We start from the raw sequence: 21,822 nt of genomic DNA on the forward strand, positions 1-21,822 counted from the left end.
TGACCCATGGCTTCTCTCCTAACTTTATCTGAACCCACTTTGGCATCTGCTCCCTGGCCTTTGGAGGAGCCAGCCCTTTGGGTGCCATCTGCTCTGATGGCTCTCAGAACATCGCTGCCGACAACCAAATCACAGCAGGTTCAGGAGCCCTCGTTCCGGAGCTGGAGCAGGTGCAGGTCAGGGCTCAACACCAACCCTCAGAGAGGACTTTCATAGTCCCTGTATCAGAAACTGCCAAGCCCCCTAGAAAGTGTGTCTGCCACGCCCCTCCTTACTGTACCCGCGCACAGACCCACAAGCCAATCTGCAGTTCTCTGGTTGGTGAGAGGCGAGACAAGGAAGCCTGTAATTATGAATTTACTGAGCAGAAAGGTGCCAGGGCTCATTCTCCATCTTCTATTAGGCACTGAAATGAGACACAGTTCTGCATCTCAAACACTCACCGCCCTCATCTGATGCTGAAATCACTGCACCTGAGAAGGTGGGGGACCCGCAGAAAACAATAATGTGTGCTAGGAATAAGCAGCCGCTGGTCTGATACACCACAAAAGGGACTGATTAGGAAACAAACAGCAGAGGCATAGAAGAGAAGGAAACAGGCTAGGGGACTCCAGCCTGCCTCCTTGGAGTCCCCAATGTGGATGACCCAGCCTGCGAGTTGTCCTCCCGACCCAGCTCCAGGCCCCTTAGCAGAACGACCAGGCCCAGGCCCCAGTAGGCTGCTCCATCTCACCAAAGCTGGGGCTTCCAGGTGGTTTCCACTCCAGGACACCAATCCTTGTCAGTGGTGACCTGCCCTAGGAAACCCTCAACCCTGCCCACCAGCTCACTCTCTCCAGTTCCCAATTAGCTGATTTTCAAACAAAGTCTTGGAGGTGGCATTCAGTCCAACCCTGGTTCTTAAAGACAAGCAATGGGACCAAGTCATCTCCAGATTGCCCCCAAAGGACTCCCCGAATCAGGGAGCGTGGGAAAGTGGTAAGAAAGCAGCAGAGCTCAATGGCTCTGAATCAAACCCAAACACACTCCAATTTTCCCTTCTTTGAAATCAGATTTTAATTCTGCATGATCTCAGGGAAGATGGATTCATTTTTAGAAGCTGATCATCATTCTGATTAAAGAAATTGGAGCTGTCTTTGTTTTATGTGGCAGGTTTTGAAGAGCTCAAAACTAATTTTCATGAAATAGCACCATCCTCTCGGATTCCTGATGGTAGAGAAGAAAGTGATGACAGAGTATTTTAAACTGGCAATCACCTCACAAAATTACTTTGGAGTTTACAAGGAGTTTTCATAGACATTATGGTGTTCTGATTGTATTGTTCACGGCAGGTGTAGGTTGAAGAGGTATTCCTAAGTATACCTGCTTTACAGATAAGGAAACTGAGGCATGAACAGGTACAAGTCCTGGCTGAGATCACACACAATCATGTTGGGACTTTGGAAGCTCTCCAAGTCTCCCTTACTGGTCCACAGCGCTTTCTCTGATCCAGTGGACAGAGTGCTAACCCTCAGGACATTTGCTATGGAGCAATTGAATGCTAGGAAAGCATATTCTAAGATATTTAAAAAAAAAAAAAAAACATCTCTGCAACCCATGACAAATGCAGAAACCAATTGAAGGGCCACACATGCTTTTTAACTGAAATAAAATAGAAGAGAGAAATAACAGCATGTCCTTGAAGACAAGCATAATTTAGTGATAGTTTTGTCTCAGCCATCCGTGTATATGTAACATACTGAATATGACATATATGTATTTCTTTCTGTGGGTCATTGTGTTGGTTAATTTTATGTGTCAACTTGGCTGAGCCATGGTGTCCAGATATGTGGTCAAACATTATTCTGGATGTCTCTATAACAATGTTTTGAATGAGGTTAACATTTAAACTGTGGGCACTGGTGAAGCGGACCCCCCCCTTTAATGCCAGTGAGTGGCATCAAATCAATTGAAGATTGAACAGAACAAAGCCTGGCCTCCCCAGAGCAAAAGGGGATTCTTCCTGCAGACAGCCTTGGACTTGAACTACAACATGAGCTCTCCCTCTGAGTGTCCAGTCCACAGGCCCACCTTGCAGACTTTGAACTTGGAGCCTCCATAATTGCATGAATAAATTCCTTAAAATATCTCTCTCTCCTCCAACCCCACTGTGTGTGTGCATCATTTCTGTTTCTCCAGAGAAACCTGATTTATGATTAAAAAATAATTTAAAAAACACTGTTAAAGATAGTGGACATCTTTTGTTTTTTGCTACCAGACATTTATCCACCCCTTCACACTCCCTCAACCTAAAAGCTCTTATTAACTCTATCCTTTCTCCATGTGTGTACACATGACCTGGGCCCACACCAATCAGCACAGCAGGAGTCGGGCTGGCACACTGATTGGTTCAGGCATACCATGTTTCCCCGAAAATAAGACATCCTCCGAAAATAAGACCTAGCGCATGGAAAGATAAGACATCCCCTGAAAATAAGACCTAGCACAACTTTGGGAGAAAAAATTAATATAAGTCACTGTCTTATTTTCGAGGAAATAGGGAAGGTCCCTGGACAAATCAGAATCTCTGTGAGGCAATAAGACTTCGGATGGGAGCTGAGGAAAAGACCCAGCTCTTCCATTGGATGAAACTTTGGAGAAGTTGGGCCTGAAAAATACAAGCACCATCTTGTAACCACGGAGGTGGGATGTGGGGACAGGAGCCTGAAAAAAAATGAAGCTAACACACTGAGGAGCACAGAGCTGAGCCAGAGGACAGAGCTTACTGGGTCCCAGTCCCGGTGATGTCATATAGATGTCTAGATCATGTGCACTGAAGCCAGCTCTATGCTTATACTTTCCAGTGACATGAGCCAAATTTCCCTCATTGCATAAGCTCGCGTGGATTCGGTTTTCTGACACCTGCTAATGAAAGAATCCTAACCCATAAAAATCCAGCCATTTAGCCAAAAGAGTAGTGTCTCTCACCACACTCTCTCTAATAGATTATTTTTCACGGAAGAGGTAAGCATGCCAAGGAGATCTCCAAGTCCCACTGCTCGCAGAGATAAATTAGAATTTTGTAAATAGTGAGGCTTTATTCCAGGTGAGCTTTCGGTGTGTGTTTTGGGTGTGTATACTACCTTTCATAACCAAAACAATGTTCCCCTGTCTGCCCAGAATTTGCCTTGTGGGCTGTGCTGGCAGGTCCCCTGGGATGTTCTTCATCTATTCGTGCCTCTATGTCTACTGCACATGTGACTTACCCCCACCCCAACCCCACTCCCCTCATCTAGGGACTCATCCTTCAAATGAGGTCTCTGACCCTGGCAGAGGTCTAGGATGGCCTAACTATGTGTTAGTGCGGGAACCAGTGTCCACCAGAGTCTACCTTTTACAAACTCTGTTGCATTTGCACATTAATGCTGTCCCATAAGATCCTGGAGGTCAGAAATTATGTATTTTTTTTTTACCACTATTCTCTCCATTCCCAAGCCAGTGCCTGATACACAGGAAGTATGTAATAGATGTTCGGGAACATAGAAATAAATATAAATAAATGAACAATGAGTGAATGAATGATGAATGACTACTCCACAGCAGAGTATATGAGATGGCAGCTGGGATCACCTAGCTGAAGTACAAATTAAATATTGGTTCTGGGCCACTTAGCTCAAACGGGACCAAACTTCAATGCTAGCTTTACCCTGCTCAAATCCAGGTCTTAGAAGTACTTAAAACACTCAATTTTTGTCCAGGTAAAGCATATTTCCGAATGCTTCACAGAAACAACATATTTCATACATGATTTGCAATGAGAGCAGTGGTCCACCAGCTGGAATTTCATAACAAGTCACCTTGAATCCACAAATTAGACTCCAGGAACCAGCACAGGAAATCGGCGCAGGCCTGTTGAGGAGAAGAAGCTGGGCCTGAAGACAAAATTGCATTGAGGGAAATAGACAACGCAGAGGACAGCTGCTGCAAGTCAGCATGCATTATTTCAACCCGCCAATTTCTGAGGTGGTGCAAAGGTACAGACACTCCAACTCAAAGAAGAGTTCCCTGCCCTCCAGAGACTGAGGGTCTGATCAAGGGCCCTCCACTGTGCCCTCTGAGGTTACCTTCAGTCACTGAAAGCTCTGCTGAGCTCCAACTGCCAGTCCCTCCTAGAGACCAGGAGCCTTGTCATTTCCCTCATTTCCCCACAGTGCTGCACTATAGGCAATTTCATCTCATACCAGGGAGTCACAAGGGCAGGAAGCTCCGTATCCATAAAAAATGTGTGCTTCCCCATCCATGCAGCCGTGGGTGTGAAGTTCTCTGTAAGAGCTGGCCACTAGCTACAGTCTACATTTCCACACTCTCCAGGTATGACCATGTGAATAGTGAGAGAGCATCACAGTGACACCTCCACACCCAAATAGGTATGACACCTCCACATCCAAACAGGTACGAACTTGGGTGTGTCTTCTCTAAAGGTCCTTTCACTGGCTGGGTGGAGAGGATTCTGAAGCCCTATGGGGTGGTGAGGCCTCAAGATAAAAGGGCCCACCCACCAACCGGGGACATCCACAGCAGGCAAGAAGTAAGCCATCACTGGGACAAGGCTCTGAACCAGCAGATTGGTGTGTGACAGACAGCAGTTGGCACCACCCTAACCAGCACAGATAGAAATACGCTGCTGGTCAGAGCCAGGACCTGGTCCTGATGCTGGGCACCTGGGGCCTACATCCGGTACATCAGGCTCCCCAGAGGGAAAGTCCCCTTTAGGTATCAACAGCCCCCTCCTTGTTTCCAATGCCAGACTGAAGGTCACCAAATCCAGAGAGGTGGGGGACAACCATGCCAGGATCTACTGGGCAGAGAAACCTTCATATTCCTCAGTAGCCCTTCCCAAGGGTCAGACCTAGAGAGGAACTACCTGTGTGCATCTGCAGACAGTGAGGGGTGGTGACATAGCACAGGTCACATTTCTGTTTCATCCAAGAGATACTAGGCATTCCTTGATCTAAATTAGCAAAATGGACAAATGTCTTTTTAGATGTACTCCAATGTGTAATTTGTAAATTTAGAATATCATTAAATAACGGTATTTTTTCCTGTCTGCTCTTCTTATTTTAAACTCTTGCTTTCTAGCAGTGGGAGCCATGAATTATCTTTTTATTTCTTTTTCAGGAGAACTATATTTACATGTAGCATCTATGGTCCAGTTGTGGGAGTGGCGGCAGTTTGAAGCCCACGATGGGCATGCCGCTCTGCCCCATGCTTCACCTGCCAGGACTTGCTGTCACTGTCTCAGAAATGAGTGCCACATTCATAAAAGGGTGTGGGTGTCACAGCACAACACACCATTACTGCCAGTGGGGGAAACCAAGTCACAGCAACTGTCCTCCCAAGAGGAGGTCACAGAGTTATCGCTGGACAATCTCACGTGCAGATGGGGGACTCGGGGTCAGCTTGGCCATCACCCAGCAGAGAACCAGAATGCAACCACAGCTGGGGCACCGTGGGAGAGGGACTCGATCCCTCCAGTCCGCTCACTGTCCTTTTGCCTCTACTACTGTCTTTTGAGCACGAGAACAGTGGCACTGGTGGTTGAGCATAGGGTTGGCAAAGGGCATAAAGGATGGGGAAGAGGGGGGGTCAGACTGAGAGTCTGGGTGCACCAGGCAACCAGCCTGGTCCCTGGGAAACTTAGCACCAAGCTCAGCTACTCAGAGCTCTTAATCCTCACTTCCCAGTTTATTAACCGGGGCTGGGGAAATGCTATTACCATGGACAGAGCCTTTGGAAGCAGCCTGCAGGAGGGTGAGTCTGTGAGTAGCCCCATTCAGAGATTAGGCCTTCACTGGACCCCTGAGGCCCCATCTTTGGTGTCCCCTCCCCCAGGCCTCCCTGTCCCTGGCCTTGAGGGCCGCCCCCCAGGGTGCAGAACCACCTTTCCCTGGCCAAGTCTGCAGTTCCCAGCAGAGCTGAGCCTGAGCCTCAGCGAGCCCAGGCAGCCCAGGATGGAACTCTATTATTACACCACGGCGGCCCTTTATATTCCCGGCGCTGGGCTCTGGGTAGGGGAGTCGCTAAGCAATGACTCTCTTCACTACAAGGCTGGCTGTGAGGCTTTAAAAACACAGCACTCTCAATAGCAGCCTGGGCTGGGAGGACAGGGTCACAAACTTCTTTCCAGCGTCTCATTTAAAGAAACAGGCCAGCTCTGAATTTGGGGTCAGATGTCCCAGCTGGACTTGGCGTCAATGTGGTCACTCTCTCCCGCCCCAGCCCTTGGCCCAACCCCCAAGGAATGTCCTATCCAAGGAACCCCACTGGCTTCTGGGTGTGCAGAAATGGAGGGACAGCACTGAATGGGGCAAAGGACACATTTGCTAAAACTTTTGGTGCCCTGAGACCATGGGGCAGAGAAGTGCTTGGTCTGGCACCCACTGGGACAGGCATGGCTCCATGCAGCCCCACCGGAGGGAACTGCCCTGAGTAGAGGCCCTGCAGCTCTCCCAGACACCAGCTCCCACACTCCCCCATCTTGGCCTGGCATAAGTCACGTGGGCACCACCCAAACAAGTCCTCTCCTCTCCTTTCACAGAGGAGGAGGTTGGGAGGTCTTAGCTCACAACTATTGACGTGTCAACCAAAGGCACCTGTAAAAGCCTCCTCTCTCTGAGTCACTGTGGTGAGGATGCTACAGGTGTCAGGGATGATTACCTAAGGCCACAGTCCTACAAAGAAGCTGCCCTTCTTTCCTGATGCCTCAGTTTCCCCATCTATAAAACAGCGTTACTAGAAATAGGGTGAGGAGGGAGGAGAGATGACTGAGTTTGTTTTGGGTTAAGTCTAGGAGATGAGAGAGTGCAGTGTTCCAGGCTCCACAGAAAACAGGCCGTCCCTGATGTGGGGAGAGCTCCCAGGTAGCTTTGGCTGCAGAACCACGGAATGGTGATGACTCTGACACTCGCCCCCGGGGGTGATGTTTACTGGAAAACAAAGGACTGGTGTTGAGGTTTCTCTTGAGACCCTGCATCTCTGCTTAAAATGGCTTCTTAGTGGCCTACAGCTACATTGTTGGGTGGGTGGGAGAGCCACCCTCAGAGAACATGGTGCTCATGTGTTGTGTGGGCTCAGTCAGACTCCTGACCCCACTTTCTCTCTCCTAATAAGGACGGCTGACATGGAGCACACGTTGTCTGCTCAGGTGGTGGCCCAATTTACTGAGCCAAATCCTGGTAAGTTCAGGGGGTGTCTTTACTTCTTCCAGCCTCAGGGGACCTCTACAAGTGACAGGTGACTGAAAAGTCAGCAAGAGGTCTCCATGCCCTGAAGCTTCCTCACCCACAAAACGCTTCACTTACACCCCATGATAAGGTGTTCTGGCCCATTTCATTTCCTATCCTTAGCAAAAGAAGAAATAAAAAATCCCCTTCCTCAGGCTGGTGTGAAATCACTAACAAGACTTTTCTAACTGGAAAAATAGAAGGCAATAGTTTGGAAATGATGTTAAATGCAGGGTGCTGGGGGAACCCAGCTGAGGGCCCACTGCTCTCAAATCCTGGGCTTTGGTATCTCTCCCAGTTACCCCGCAGCTGGAAATGCCTCCTCGCTCCACCCCTACCATTGCTGTCCCCATCTGGGTTGACCTGCTTCTCAAAGCCCAGCCACCCAACTCCCAACCCAAAGAGTCTTCAAGCAAAGAAGCCAGTAATCCCAGAACACATGAGGTAGCAGGCGATTTGGGGCACATTTGGGCCAAATGGCAGCATTTCTGCTACCTAATGTCCAGTGGGAGGCTCTCCTTTTCCTCTATCGCCTCTCTTTCCTTGTCAATTTCAGGGCAAATGAGGAAGTGAACAGTTTCTGCCTTGCTGCTCTATATTCATGTAATTAGTGCTACTTAATTCCATGATGAGCCAAAGTCCATAAAATACAAAACATATTTCAGTTGCATGCTGCATATCTTGGCAGCAATCTCCGCTGCAGCCGGAAGCCGAATAGAGAGCTATATTCACTCCCTAAAAGAAAAAAAAATGCTCAGAATGACTAAAACAAAGTTTTGGGGGCCCGGCACTACTACCTGGAAATGTGCATGGAGGGAGCACAATAGTGGGTTCTCTATCTCAAAGTTTGGAAATAATCTCCATCACCATGACAACACTGACTTTTAAAAATATTTAGTAGTGATCACATAACGTTAGTATAATATGCATTCCTCCTAAGGAGGTTGTTCTTGGACCTTCTTATTCCCATATGCTTTAAGGCTCTGGGTCCCCAGTAGTGGGGACCTGTGACACCAATTCATACTTCCTCACCCACCTGCTGGGCAAACAAAAATAAATCCAATGACGTATGAGACAGGCAGTTTCTGGTAATGATTCTTACATTACCATTTCTCAGCTCCTTTGCCTCTGCCCACCACTCCTTAGACTTCACCCTACTCCTGCATTTATGCCAACAACACACAAAGCAAGGAGCAGGAAACCATTTCACAAGGGAAGCACAGAATGAAGAGCCTCAGACGCCATTCTCCAAAGCACCCATTACTGTACAGCAGCAACACAGCATGGTCCTCAGTGAGCCAACCTCAGCCCCCAGCATCGATGCCAGGCTGTCTTACCAGCACTCTGAATCAAACCTGGTGCATGGGTCAACGCTCAACCAGTAAGCCACACCAAACTGACCACAAAAAGGCTTTAAGCAAGGGGTGACATAGTCAGTCTGGCTGCTGGGTGGAGAAAAGTTTGTGGATGGAAAGGAGATCTGCAGGAAGTCACTGAAGGGTGGTGGTGACCTGGATCAGATACCAGAAGCAAAAACAGAGAAGACATTGCTGGTGACTATAGAAATGAGAGGGAGCACAAGAGGGTAATCCATAGTCCCTCCTCACTTTTGCCTGGAGCCCCTGGGTGGATAGTTATGCCATTATACTGACATGTGGAAGACTGGGGAGGAGCAGGAAAGGGGAGCAAAGAAGTCAGGAGTTCTGTTTGAGACATCAAGGGCAAGGTTGTTGGCAGAGCCAGCCCCACCCAGATTGGCCCTAAAGGGAATCATGGAGGGAAATGGCTTACTGAGGACCCAGCTATGAGGTCTGCATAGGGCATCTCATTTAAATGCTCCAAAGAGGGTCCAACACTATCCTTATTTTCTAGATGAGAAACTGATTCCAGTAACTAATCTGAAAGGAGGTTAAGATCTGAACCTTGGCCTGCAGAAAGCTCCAGAGCCATCGGGGCCTCTGCTGTGACAGTTCCTTCCTCGATGCAGAGGTTGCACCAGGGACCACAGCTAAAAGAAGGTGATACCACAAAAATGTTCTACTTAGGGACCTAGCATTTTACACTTATTTTTTTGTGTGAAAGAGGAACTATTCTACCAAAACTTCAATTTTACTAAAGGGAAATTGCAAATGCTTATGAAAGACAGGTTGAGCTATAAACTTCCTAAGTTTCCAACCAAAATTAATAATATTAAAGGAGTGAACATGGCAAGGGCTCAGCATTCGTCACATACTAACAAGAAGCCTCTCTTCATTGGGCTTTGAAGAGCAGCCTGGGCACCCAGTTGCTCAGACTCTGCAGGCCAGAGTCTGAAAGAAATTGGATTGAGACCAAGAGAACTCAGATGAAAGACAAGATCTTTATTGTTAATTTTTTTTAATTGTGGTAAAATGTACATAACATAGAATTTATCATTTTAACAACTTTTAAGTATAGTTTGTTGGCATTAAGTACAGTTACTATGTTGTACAGCCATCACCACATCTCCAGAACCTTTTCATCTTCCCAACTGAAACCCTGTGTCCCTTAAACAATAACTCCCTGAACATCTCTCCCCATGCCCACCATTCTACACTCTGTCCCTATGAATTTGACTATTTTAGGAATCCCACATAAATGGAATCACACGGAACTTGTGCTTGTGTGTCAGGCTTATTTCACTTAGTATGCCTTCAAGGTTCACCCATGATGTAGCATGTAAAGTAAGACCATTTTTAATAAAGAAATATAGATGATCACCCCCGAAAGAAACTTCTGGACTTTAAATTCTTGCTCACAGGTGCCATTTCAAGCACACTGGTGAGAAGGGGAAGAAATGACAAAATGGGGTAATGAGGACAAATGACTGTTGAAGCGCACTGAATAAAAGCCAGCATCTCCAGGTCCACACAGTTATAATAATACTAGAGGCTCAGTGCATGAAATTCGTGCATGGGTAGGGTCCGTAGGCCTGGCCAGTGATCAGGGCCAATCTGTGGGGTGACCAGTGGGGCGACAAGGGGGGTCTCACTGGCACCCACCTTGGCTGACCTGTGGGCTTGGGGAAGCTCCTGCATTGAGCATCTGACCCCTGGTAGTTAGTTCGCATCATAGTGACCAGTTCCTCTGGTCATTCTGCCATTGGGTTGATTTGCATATTAGGCTTTTATTATATAGGATGTCCCCAGGAAGAACTTTAATCTCTCCCATAGCTCTTCCCTAAAGGGTTCCTGATTAAGCAAGTTTGGGAAACACCAAGTCACATTAGCCTATTAAAGGTCCTGAGAGGTTGTTTATGAGATGCCTGGTGAAGGCTTATTAACCAGAGCTTCTCAGATGTGTCTGACTAAGGAGCCTTTTTATTGCTATTGCTTAATACCAATAAATGTCCCCAGGAACACTTCCATGGCACACACTTTGGGAGTTGTTGGTAAGCTGGCTTCCATTCCACACAAAACTTTTACACCTGTGTTCTCACTGTTTTCTTTTTAAAATTCTATCAAATAGATGGATAGAATGCTTCACGTATTGAAAGAAAGCTTCCAAGATTTAGGTCTAGAAGAAAAGTCTTTAGGTGAGGAGCAGCAGCTAGAACCAGTGGCAGGGACTCTGACCCCCATGAGTTCCCCTTTCTGCTAAAGGCCCCCTCATGTGAAACCTGATGTCCACCATCTCTATGGCCCACAGGACATCGCCTCTCAACCTTCTGGCGGAAGGCTGCACACCTGTTACAACTCCCTTCTCCTGGCTCCTCTTAGCACAGTTGAAAGAGGCTGCAATTTTCTCTATGATTTTCTGAAATCCAACAGCACAACAGAATAAATATAGGGAAAGGAAACACATAAAATAAGTCTATCTGAGCAAAGTATGGGTTTCTGTTTCATCCATTCCTAGCTCATTCCCAGGCTCAAAACCCTCACCATCCTCACATGCAAAGAGTGTTTCTACCTCAAAGCATCTTGCCCAGATACATCTCTGCTTCCCTACCTATAGCACAGGTGCTGCTGGTGCCCTATGGGGGCTGCTGTTTTATTTGGGTAAAATGACTCTTCAGCCCTGGCCTATGGGGTAAGGCTATGCTGATGAAGGGGTGAACATTCACGGTGTCCAGTCACGTCAGAGGTGGCACCCCAAACAGGTTCCTAGGACTAATGGCCCACCTCTCAGCTAGCTCCCATCACAGTCTTTATGCCCAAACTTTAAGGGGTCCATAAGGTCTGGCTTGGAATCAAAACTGAACATGTTGCATAGCAGCACAACAGGAGTTAAACCGGGACTTCATACTGATGAAGCCAAATAAACCATAACTTGGAAGCCACAGTGACTTGTTATAGTAACTCTCTATTTATTTCCCTTTTATTGCCCCCAGGATCCCAGCAAAGTCCTGTGGAAATGCTCAGCCTTGTCTCCGCTGTGCTATTAGATAGTAATGGACAGTTGTAAATCCAGGCTTGGGCTTAGAGCACAAGGAAGATGCAGCCCATCCTTGGGAACCAGCATGGCTGAAGCCACGGTGACTGGCAGGAGACATCCAGGGCTCTGGGTAAGAGTCGAGGTTGCAAAGTTCAGGGCCCTTCCTCAAGAGGAGGCTTTTCCTCCCTTGCCAAGTCAGGGTGAGGCCAGAGTTCTCTCATTGAGAAAATCAGCGGCCACCTCCCAGCAGCTCTTCTCCCAAATGTTCCCCCAGTGTCCAGGTGCTTGAGGCGGGACTTCTCATCAAGCCTTAGCAGAGAAGGAAACTGAGACTCGGAGGGGTGAAAAAGGGGCTTTTCCCAAAGCCACAAAGATTGTTCTGGGAAAGAGGTGATCAGATCTATCGCAAGTAAGGGCAATACAATGTGGGGAAGTGTCAAACGGCACAGAAAAATGAATTGAAAAGAAATGAAGCAATCTCTAAGTGAACAGATGAGCAAAACTCAGTCAGCAGTGAAAAAATCAATGAGGCGCAGTGCTCAGCCTGTGAAGATCAATGAGGCAACCGACCAATAACCTGTATTCCCTCCTGAATCCACACCAACCACACCAAACCAAACCCTCATTCCACCTGCAGCATATTGCTGGGGTCCGGATTCAGCCTCCTCCCAGGCGCTCACCTGCCCTGAGCTGCGCAGGGGCTTCCAGCAGCCCTGGGAGGCGGCTGATGGAGTCTGCACACAGAGGCTATGGGAAGGAGCCCTGGCACCAGGAGATAAGGTGACCTTCTGAGAGTTAATTTAGTAACGATCAAGACATCCGCACGGAAGCACTGGTTATCTGCAGAAGCCACCTTAGGGGGCACGGTGTTCCCACGTCACTGCTGAGAGAGCAGGGAACTGAAGCCCACTCAGGGTGACAGAGTTTCTTCCTCCAGATGAGGATGTAACTCAAGAAGGCTGTAATCTAAGCCGACTGAATGAAGAGCTGTTAACCAGCTCGGGGTGGTCGGCGTGGAGTAGAGCGCAAATCAGTGAGAACCACTGAATTGCTGTGAATCGAGTAGCCGCTAGGGGAGAGTGGGAAAGCTGTGGTGGCTGCTGGAATGAGAATGTGGTTCACAGGGAACATTCTCTGAGGAGGGACAGCAGACCGTCATTGGGCTTCTCCGTGGCTCGGATGACTGGGTTCTCAAAACACCAGCGTCCTGGTCCTGATCCCATGCTCCCCCATGAGGCTGCCAACTCCATTCATTGTTTCTTGCTGGTATGCCCCAACTTTATTCAGCAGTTTACCCTCCATACGGGGCCTCACCTCAGGAGGGGTTTTGTCATGATTGGAATAAGCAGGTGATTTTGAGCCCCAGTGGTTAATTGCAATTGGATTAAACCAGTCATGATGGTTTCTTTCCCCTGCCAGTGATAAGTATCAGAACTGTGTTGAGGGCCACCCATTGCTTTCACTAGCAGAGAGGTGTGGACAAGGAACCCAGAAGGCTGGTCAACCTTGAAGCTCAGAAAGGTCAGAGGCAAGCACCCACTGCCTAGTTGGGACAAAGGTAGCTAAAGCAACTTCCACCTTTTCGTTTTATATAAATCCTTGCTGATTGGCTATGATTGGAATTGCCTACTTAAGGGTTATGGGTGTATCCATAATCTAATAAAAGGGATAGCAAGGCCAGAGTGGGGTGGAGTCCTCCCTCTTGAGCTGGGCTCCCATCTGGCCCCCAATATTTCCAAATTAATATTTTCTAGTCTCTTTCATTTGCATGCGGCCTCCTCCAGAGCCTGGACCCTAAACCTGAATCCTGAACCACGCAGGAGGTGGTGGGGACACTCGCAGAACTGCCCTAGGACTCAAACCTGACCAGCTGAACTAAACGGGAGGCCTGCTGGGGATTTTGGGTGAAGAAACACCCGCTTCCTTACATGTCCACCACTCACTGTGCCGTCCACTGGCAAAGACTTCTCCTCACCATGAGGAAGAATATTAGCTATGCTACCAAAGCTGAGCAGGGAGAAGCAGGTGCCTGGGGCAGACTGATGTTGTTGAGTCACTGAAGGACCCAGTCCTGCAGCCACCAGCCTGTGGTCCTCTCATGTGAGATGATCATTGACTTGCTGTTCATATTGTTCTTGGGTTCCATGGTGTATACCATGATACCATGATACCAAGAAGGGGGTCTGGAAGAGTAACCACCATTCTTTCATTCACTAGATAGGAGCAGACTCTACTACAATGAATAAGGTGTCGTTTTACTTTAAACAGATCCCAGGTTCCCTCCCACAGAAGTTCTCATTCAAAGGATGTGGGGTAGATATTAATATCCTTGAAAAAGCAGTAATTATTCAAAACAAATCCTAGGGAACTAAAGTGAATTAGACTAACCCTGGTCCATATTAACCCCACCCCTGGAGACCCTACCTTGGAAACCATTGGTACTGTCTGTTGGGTGTTGGTGTCACCTTGTTTAACAGCAACGAAAGGGAATAATGGAAACACAAGCAACTCTCCTGTGCCCTCTCTGCTTTAGATCTATCTGCTCAAGTCCCTTATTCACTCCATACTTTTGTGTCCCTGTCTTTTAAAAAGCTATACTTTTCTTACCTATCTCCTAATGTTTTTGAGAGAATAAACTAAGATCAATACGAAAACTACAAAGTGATAAACCATGGGACTTTGTAGAAGAAGGCTGAGCTGGAAATCATCGCATCTGACTGTTCATCAGAATCACCAGGGGAACTTTTTAAAAAGCGCAGATCTCAGGATCCCGCCCACAGAAAGTCTCTTTCGAAGGATGTGGGATAAACATTAGTATCCTTTAAAAAGCAATAATTATTAAGAACTAATTATAAAATAATTAACAAAATGCTGCTTTTAAAAAAAAGCAATAATCACTTCCTTCCTAAGAGATTTATTCTAATATGCAGGCAGAGGGGGTGGGCACAGCTGAGAGCCGAGCCCTGTCATGTGTGCGTGAGGAAGCAAACGGAGAGGTGGGAGGCTGAAGAAAATCAGCACTCACTGACCACAGAGCCGGGGAACCCAGAGTCTGGTCTTCTGATTCCCAGCTTGGTATCCTCCCATGATGCTTAGTGTCAACCACAGGATATCTAGAGCATTATTAGTAACAGACTAATAGAGAGAGAGGAAGGAGGAATTGCAAAAGATTGTGAGGAAACTTTAGGGCTGATGGGTGTGTTAATTATCCTAATTATGATGGTTTCACAGGTGTTTACATATCTCAAAACTCATTTACTTCTATGTGTACTTTAAATATGCAGTTTCTGTATATCAATTATACCTCAATAAAACTATTTTTTAAAAATAAACTGAAAAATACAATCTATAAAATGGGAGAAAATATTTGCAAATCACAAATCCAATAAAGGTCTAATATTTGAAATATATAAAGAAGTCCTACAACGCAACAACAAAGACTAACAACCCAGTTAAAAAGGGGGCACTTTTTAATACTTCTAACAATTATAAATTTTTAATGGGCAAATGACTTGATGAGACATTTCTTCAAAGAAGATATACAAATAACCAATAACCACATGAAAAGATGTCACGAAGGAAATGAAAATGAGAGCCACAGTGAGATACCAGTTCACACGAACCAGGATGGCTGTAATCAGATAAAAAGTAGCAAGCGTTGTCAAGGATGTGGAGAAGCTTGAACACTCAAATATTGCTGATGAGAATGTGAAATGGTGCAGCTTCTGTGGAAACAGGTGGGTGGTTTCTCAAAAATCTATACGTCGAATTACCATACACGCTTGCAACTGCACTCCTAGTTATATACCCAAAGAACTGAAACAGGGACTCAAATAGATATTGCCAACGTTAATTTTAGCAAATGTTCAAGAGCCAAAAAGTGACTAAAAAGTTCATTTTAGCAAATGGTCAAGAGCCAAAAAGTGACTATCAACAGATGAGTGGGTAAGAAAATATAGTAGATCCATACAATAGAATATTATTCAGAGATAAAAAGGAATGAAGTTTTGATATATGTTACAATTATGGATGAACCTTAAAAACATGCTAAGTGAAAGAAGACAGATACAAGAGAATAAATATTGTATGATTCCACTCATACAAAATGTCTAGAAAAAGCAACTTGAGAGAGATAGAAAGCAGATTAAAGGTTACTAGAACCTAGTGGGTGGGAGAGTGGGGAGTTCTTGCTGATGGGACAGGAGAAGATGACAAAGTTCTGCAGGTGGATGGTGGTGATGGTTGCACAACGATGAATAGAATGAATGCCACTGAGTTGTACACTTGAAATGGGAAACTTTGTTTTACATATTTTGCCACAATAAAAAAAAAAATATTTTTAAAATAGACCCACAGCAGTCTTCTGCCATCAACTTTCACAATGACCTTCTGTATTCGTAAAGTGAGTAACAAACTCATTAACAAGAAGAATGTTGATTGAGGTGTAATGCACTATGTACTCTAATGAACTACCTCATTTATTTTTCATATCAGCCTATAAGGTAGATACGATTATGATCCTCACTGTACAGATGAGGGAAGGAGTCACAGAGAGAGCTAGAGCCTGCCCAAGGCCACAATGCTAGTGTATAACAAAGCAGGGGTTCACACCTGGGAGCTTGTTAGAAATGCAAATTCTTGGGCCCCACCCAGAACCTACAAACAAGGCCTCCAGGGAACTGGGCAGACACTGAGATTCGAGAACCCCAGTAACAGAATCTGAACTTAATGGAGAGTTCAGATAAGAGCCTGAACACTTACATGCGATGATGAGCAGCAGTGATTCTCAAACCTGACCCTGCACCACAGAATGGCCAGGAGAGCCCAGCCCAGCTTCCTGATTCAGTGGGTCTGGGACAGGGCTCAGGAATGTGCATTCCTAGCCAGTGCCCGGGGCACACTGGTGCTGCTGGCCTGGGGAAACACACTGGGAGAACCACTGATATACAGACTCCCATATTTCTTAAAACTATCTCATTTTTCTCACTAGCATAAGCAGCATTATCTCCAACTTGCAGGTACAGAAACTCAAAATCAGAGATCCCAAATCCTTGAACCACTAAGGGAGTTACTAATGGACCTAGAACCTGTGCTGGTGCTCTTTTCACTACCCAAGGATCTAGATGTCTCTATACACCAACTCTGCACTCACCTACCACCTCCCCCAAAGTCAATTACTGTCTGAAGACAGAAAAAATGTTTTGTTCATGCCAATAAATGGGGTCAGAGTAATCTAAAAAATAACAGACATTCATGTCAAAAAAAATCATAAGGAGACAGAAAAAGGATGGAGCAGAAATAACTAGTCACAAGTATGTGGATGGAGTTGGAAAGAGTTGGAATATGGACCACTTTTCCCTCATTCTTAGAAAAGCAGTTGCCTCTTATCAAAATAAAAGGACATTATCTCTTGAAAGGAAATTTTCTCACCTGTGTTGCCCAGAGCAGAAAGACTCCACTGCATTATCTCTCACCTGTTCTGTTACAGTCACCTCTTAATGCTCCACACATCTCCTGATTCTCCTCCTTCCAAACCATTTATCTGCTCTAATCATGACACTCTGCTACTCAAGTCTCTCCAGTGGCTCCCTACTGCCTACAGAATGAAGGGCAGACTTAGCCTTATATTCACACTCTGCCATCCAGCTTCCATCATTTCCTCTCCATTGCCCGTACATGTCCTGTCCTTTCCTGCTTTTATGCCTTCACCAAGTTTGTTCCTTTTGCCTGAGTCCCTTCCCCTCCCTCTTTCATTCCTTAACTCTCCACTTACAAATTTGACCTTGGACAAATCATTAATTTCCTTTAGGCCCCAGTTTCCTCAACCATACATAGGGATGAGAGCAGGACCTGCCTTCTAGGTTGCGGTAAGAAATGACTGAGGCACTCCGTGTGCCTCATCACAAATGCCTCCTCTCCTCCAACCCAAAGGACTCGCTTTCCTCCCCTGGATTTCCAGAGCAAGGTGTGCAAACATCAGAACTCCACTTCCCACTCTGCCTTTGCTATTGGGCTTATACCTGAGGCCATTTGCTGCTAAATAAGCCCAGCTGAGGTGAAGGTATGCTTCTTACTGAGGTGAAGGTATGCACAGTACTGAGCACAGTGGAAGCATCCAATAGGAGCTGGAAAAAGAAATGATCAGGATTCCTTTAAAGGATTCCTATAAGGAGAGTATACATAGAAAATAATATAAATAATGTAAAAAGCACTAGTAATTGATTTTTTTTAAAGTAAAAATGTAATCCTTCTGCTCTTAGCAACTTCTTCATTCTCTACTTTATAAGCACAGGACCAACGAACCAGACCAGAAATCACTCTCTTCTCAAACAAAAAATTCAAAATGATTAGGAAGACTAACACTTAGATGATATTCACCATCATTAATGATGAACCTCCCACCAGCACTGACTTCCCTTGAGATATTGCCTAATGGAGGCAAACACACACCCAAAACATTGCAAACCATTCCTGTACCTGGCCGAGGGCTGCCCTCGGCTGGCCGAGGCCAGAAGGGACTATACTCTGGCTGGTAGGCCTCAGCAGGAGAACAAGGAGTGAGGTCACACTCTCAGAATGTCAAAATCCAATTCTTGGTGAAGACCATCTCATGGCTAAGACCAGCCAGTGGTCACGTATCATAGCAACTGTGAGGGCCAAATTTGGAGGCGACCTTGCATCTGTCTTGTGACCTTAGACAAGTTCTCTACATCTTGACCCCTGTTGTGTAAAATGCACATGCTGCTTTAAGCTTTATTGAAGACTCAGTGAGATAAGAGTGCCAGTACTTGGAACAGCATGGGACTCAGGCAGCTGTGACATCAGTGTTAGCCACTTTTATTGCCATCATTCTTGTGTCACATTGCTCTCCCAGGTAAGCTCCGCCTTTCCTCTTTTTGTTCCCTAGGAGAGATGGATCCTTACCCTTTCATCCCAATCCTGTCTGATGGTCCAAGCCTGGAGAGCAGCTGCAGATTTCAGAGGGAAGGACTAAGCTACCCTCTGCTCCTACCTTCCCCTCTGCACACACCTCAACAAGTGGAACCGGGAGTGATGGAGCAGAAGAGGAAAAGCTTACTGGAAAAGGCCTCCTTAGCTCCCCGGCCCCGCCTCTCCTCAGCACAGCCAGCCTCCTCCCCACAGTAAGCCTGCTCGATATAGGCCGCTCCACCGGGGCTCCAGACACCTGGAGACTAATTAGGCAGCCAGACTGTGGCAAGTCAGTCCAGAGGACCCAACCAAGAGGCAGCTGCAGAGAGAGGCTGGAAGGCTGGAACCCAGAGCCAGCCCCAGGAGCTGTGTCATCCAGCAGCCCCTCATCAGCCATCCAATGAGGAGAAGCCTTATAGTGACGGCTGACTTTGACGAGTCCAAGGTCCTAAACGCGAGAGGTCAGGGGGGAAAGAGATAGTCATGAGAAGAGTATTTCATGAAAAAGGAGTATTTGTTGAGGATGAACTACTGAGCTCCCACTCTGAGCCTCAGGCTCCTCTTTTTGTAAGGGAGGACTCCAAAGGTGACCTGACTCTGGGGCCTGAGGCTGATGAAAGGGATGGAAATGAAACCAGGCAGCTAAAGAGGACCAGAAAGTCCTGAAGGGCAGGGAATGGGTGAGTGGACCTTGGGGGCTGCCACCTGGAGGAGAGAGTGCGTTTGCTGGATTACTCCAAGGGACAGCAATCCGGCCTGTAAGTAGAGGTCATTTTGATCCTCAATGAGGGAGCTCTGATGGTAATTATTAATCCAGGGATAAGACTGAGTGGTTCTTTTTGGCCAAAAATGATCAAGCCAGCCCTTTTGACTTCATTGCTCTGAATGAGGTCATTTTCAGCACCAAAGTACAAAAACGTTATGCTCATTTTTAAGGGTTTTAGCTGCGATTCCTTTTCGCTGGGACAGACATCCTGAAACAGGACTGCAGGGAATCCCAGGATGAGGGTCATGTACCTCAGCAGAGGGCAGGGGGCCTTCACTCCAACACCATCTATAGCTCGTGCTGCACAGGAAAAGGGGGCGGGGGGAGGCACAGAGAGAGTCATGAGGCCAAAGGCCCCAGAGAGTGAGGTGTCAAACCCACAATGACAGGAATCCTCTGGTAAGAATGGGAGCTGGAAAAATAAAAGAAAGTCTTTATCTGGATCAAGCCCTTCTTCAAGCCAGTAACTTCTGCTGTCAATTTCATAGGGAATTGCATGGGCCATGGGGGCTGCGACCCGCATGCTCGGCCTGGACACCAGGCTGGGTCATTTATCAAACCAGCAGAGGGGAAAATCCCCCAGCACAGAAGCCAGCCTCGGTGGGAGGCAGAACATCGCTGATCCCACCCTGACCTGGACCAGCATGCATTTCAATTCCTTCTAGAAGAGACATCACATAGTCGTCCTCTCTTAGCTTCCCCTCCTCTAGCTCTCCCAGTGTGGCCACAGAGAAGGAGACACGTGCACACATGTGCAAGGCTTGCACACATCAGGTGGCAGCAGGAGCTGAGGCCCCTGTGACAGCCCCTGCGCAGCTGTGGGTAGAGGACACCACCTCTGCCTTTGCTCCAGGAGCCATCCCCACAGCAGCCCCACAAGAGACGAGAGGGGCCCTGCCGCTCCCAAAGGCAGACACTCAGCCTGTAAGTCTGTGTGATCAGCTCAGGTTTAAGGGCGAGGTCTTGGGCAGAGGCTGGCTTGAAGTCTGGGGCATCAGCAGCTCACACGCCTTAGGTAGTACCTTCTTCTGGGCAGGGTGAGTGGAACTGAAGTGTCCCTGCAATGAGTCAAAGCCCTCCCCTAATTCAGACAAAGCAAGCACCAAGGCTTTATCTGAGCAGTGGTGTGAAAGGGTTGCAGGCATGGGTCCCAGGTTTGGCTCTGCCAGTAGCTCATTGCATGAGCCTGAACAAACTTGTGAATCTCCGAACTTAATAATTTTACCTATAGGATGGAGTTAAAAATAGGACTCATCCCCCACAACTATTATAAAGAGCTCAGCATAAGCTCTGGCACACAGTGAGCAATCAATAACTGTGAGTGGTGGTTATGAGGCTATTACTGGAAGGACCTCCTGGTGGGGAGGGGAGCTGGACCAAGCAAGCCCAGATTCTGTTGCAGCTGCCCTGCCCCATGCTTGCCTCTCTGCAGTTCCCTTGCTTTGGTGCCCGCTGCCACCATCAGGACCAGACACAGGGAGATGACAGTCCGTTCCTAACACCCTATGGCCTACATGCAGGAAATACATCTCGGTCCTTATTTCGTCTTTGCACAAGTTGACATTGACAGGGGAGGAGAATAAAAATCTGATAGCCATAGAAAACACAAACACATTAGAAATAATTAAATCTCCTGAGTACAAGTCACTAACCCTATAATAACACACACCTTATATGATTTACCAAGCTCCCAGCCCTTGCCTACCTTCCTGTGGCCACAGACACCCCATCATCCATCCACCTTACTCTCCCTTCACCTACTATCAGGCTTAAAAACCTTATTAGTGCCTTCTTGGGACCTACTTATCCATCCCAGGAGAAGAGCCTCAACAGATTGACAGTGAAGATACAACTCAAGTGAAACGTTGCCCCCTGCCCCTGGGATTGCGCCCTGTCCAAGGCCACACAGAACATACAAAATCCTTTGATGTGTGTGCAAGGGGCAGTGGGGAGAGGGGTGCATACTCCCCACCTGCCTTCCTAAAGCTTACAATATATTGCAAATTCCTGGATCTTTTACATTAGGAGACTCGAGTCTCTGCTTCTCAAAACATGACCTCAGAGCAACAGCACCAGGGGTCCTGGGAACCTGTTAAAATTGTAATCCTCAGGCTCATCCCAAACCTACTGAATCAGGGAGGTGGGCCTCAGCTATCTGGATTTTTCTAAGCACTCTGGGAGATTGTGAAGCATGCTAACGTTTGAGAACCACTAGCCAAACTTATAATCCAGCTGTCTGCATGACCTTGAATCTTTGTGTCCATAAGGTGGGACTAACAACAATCCCACCATCCATAAAATGGTTAATAAAAATGAAACCTACTTCTTTGGGTGGCTGGATGCGAAGATTAGATGAGATGTTGCATATAATGTGCTCAGCGAATTGCCTACCATATTGTAGCCTCTCAGCTATTCTCTCATATCAATCTTCCTACTAAATCTAAGAAATGGGTCCTACTACTATGAGCATTC

At 46.9% G+C, this 21,822-nt stretch overlaps 1 protein-coding gene across 1 annotated transcript in view; it reads right to left on the reverse strand.

The window, feature by feature from the left end:
* PLXNA4 (plexin A4) overlaps positions 1-21,822 on the reverse strand; it is a 398,700-nt gene that overhangs the window by 342,430 nt on the left and 34,448 nt on the right. The window lies entirely within an intron of this gene.

The sequence above is a fragment of the Pipistrellus kuhlii genome, unplaced genomic scaffold (genome assembly GCF_014108245.1).
Source record: "Pipistrellus kuhlii isolate mPipKuh1 unplaced genomic scaffold, mPipKuh1.p scaffold_m20_p_10, whole genome shotgun sequence".
NCBI classification, from domain to species: Eukaryota; Metazoa; Chordata; class Mammalia; order Chiroptera; family Vespertilionidae; genus Pipistrellus; species Pipistrellus kuhlii.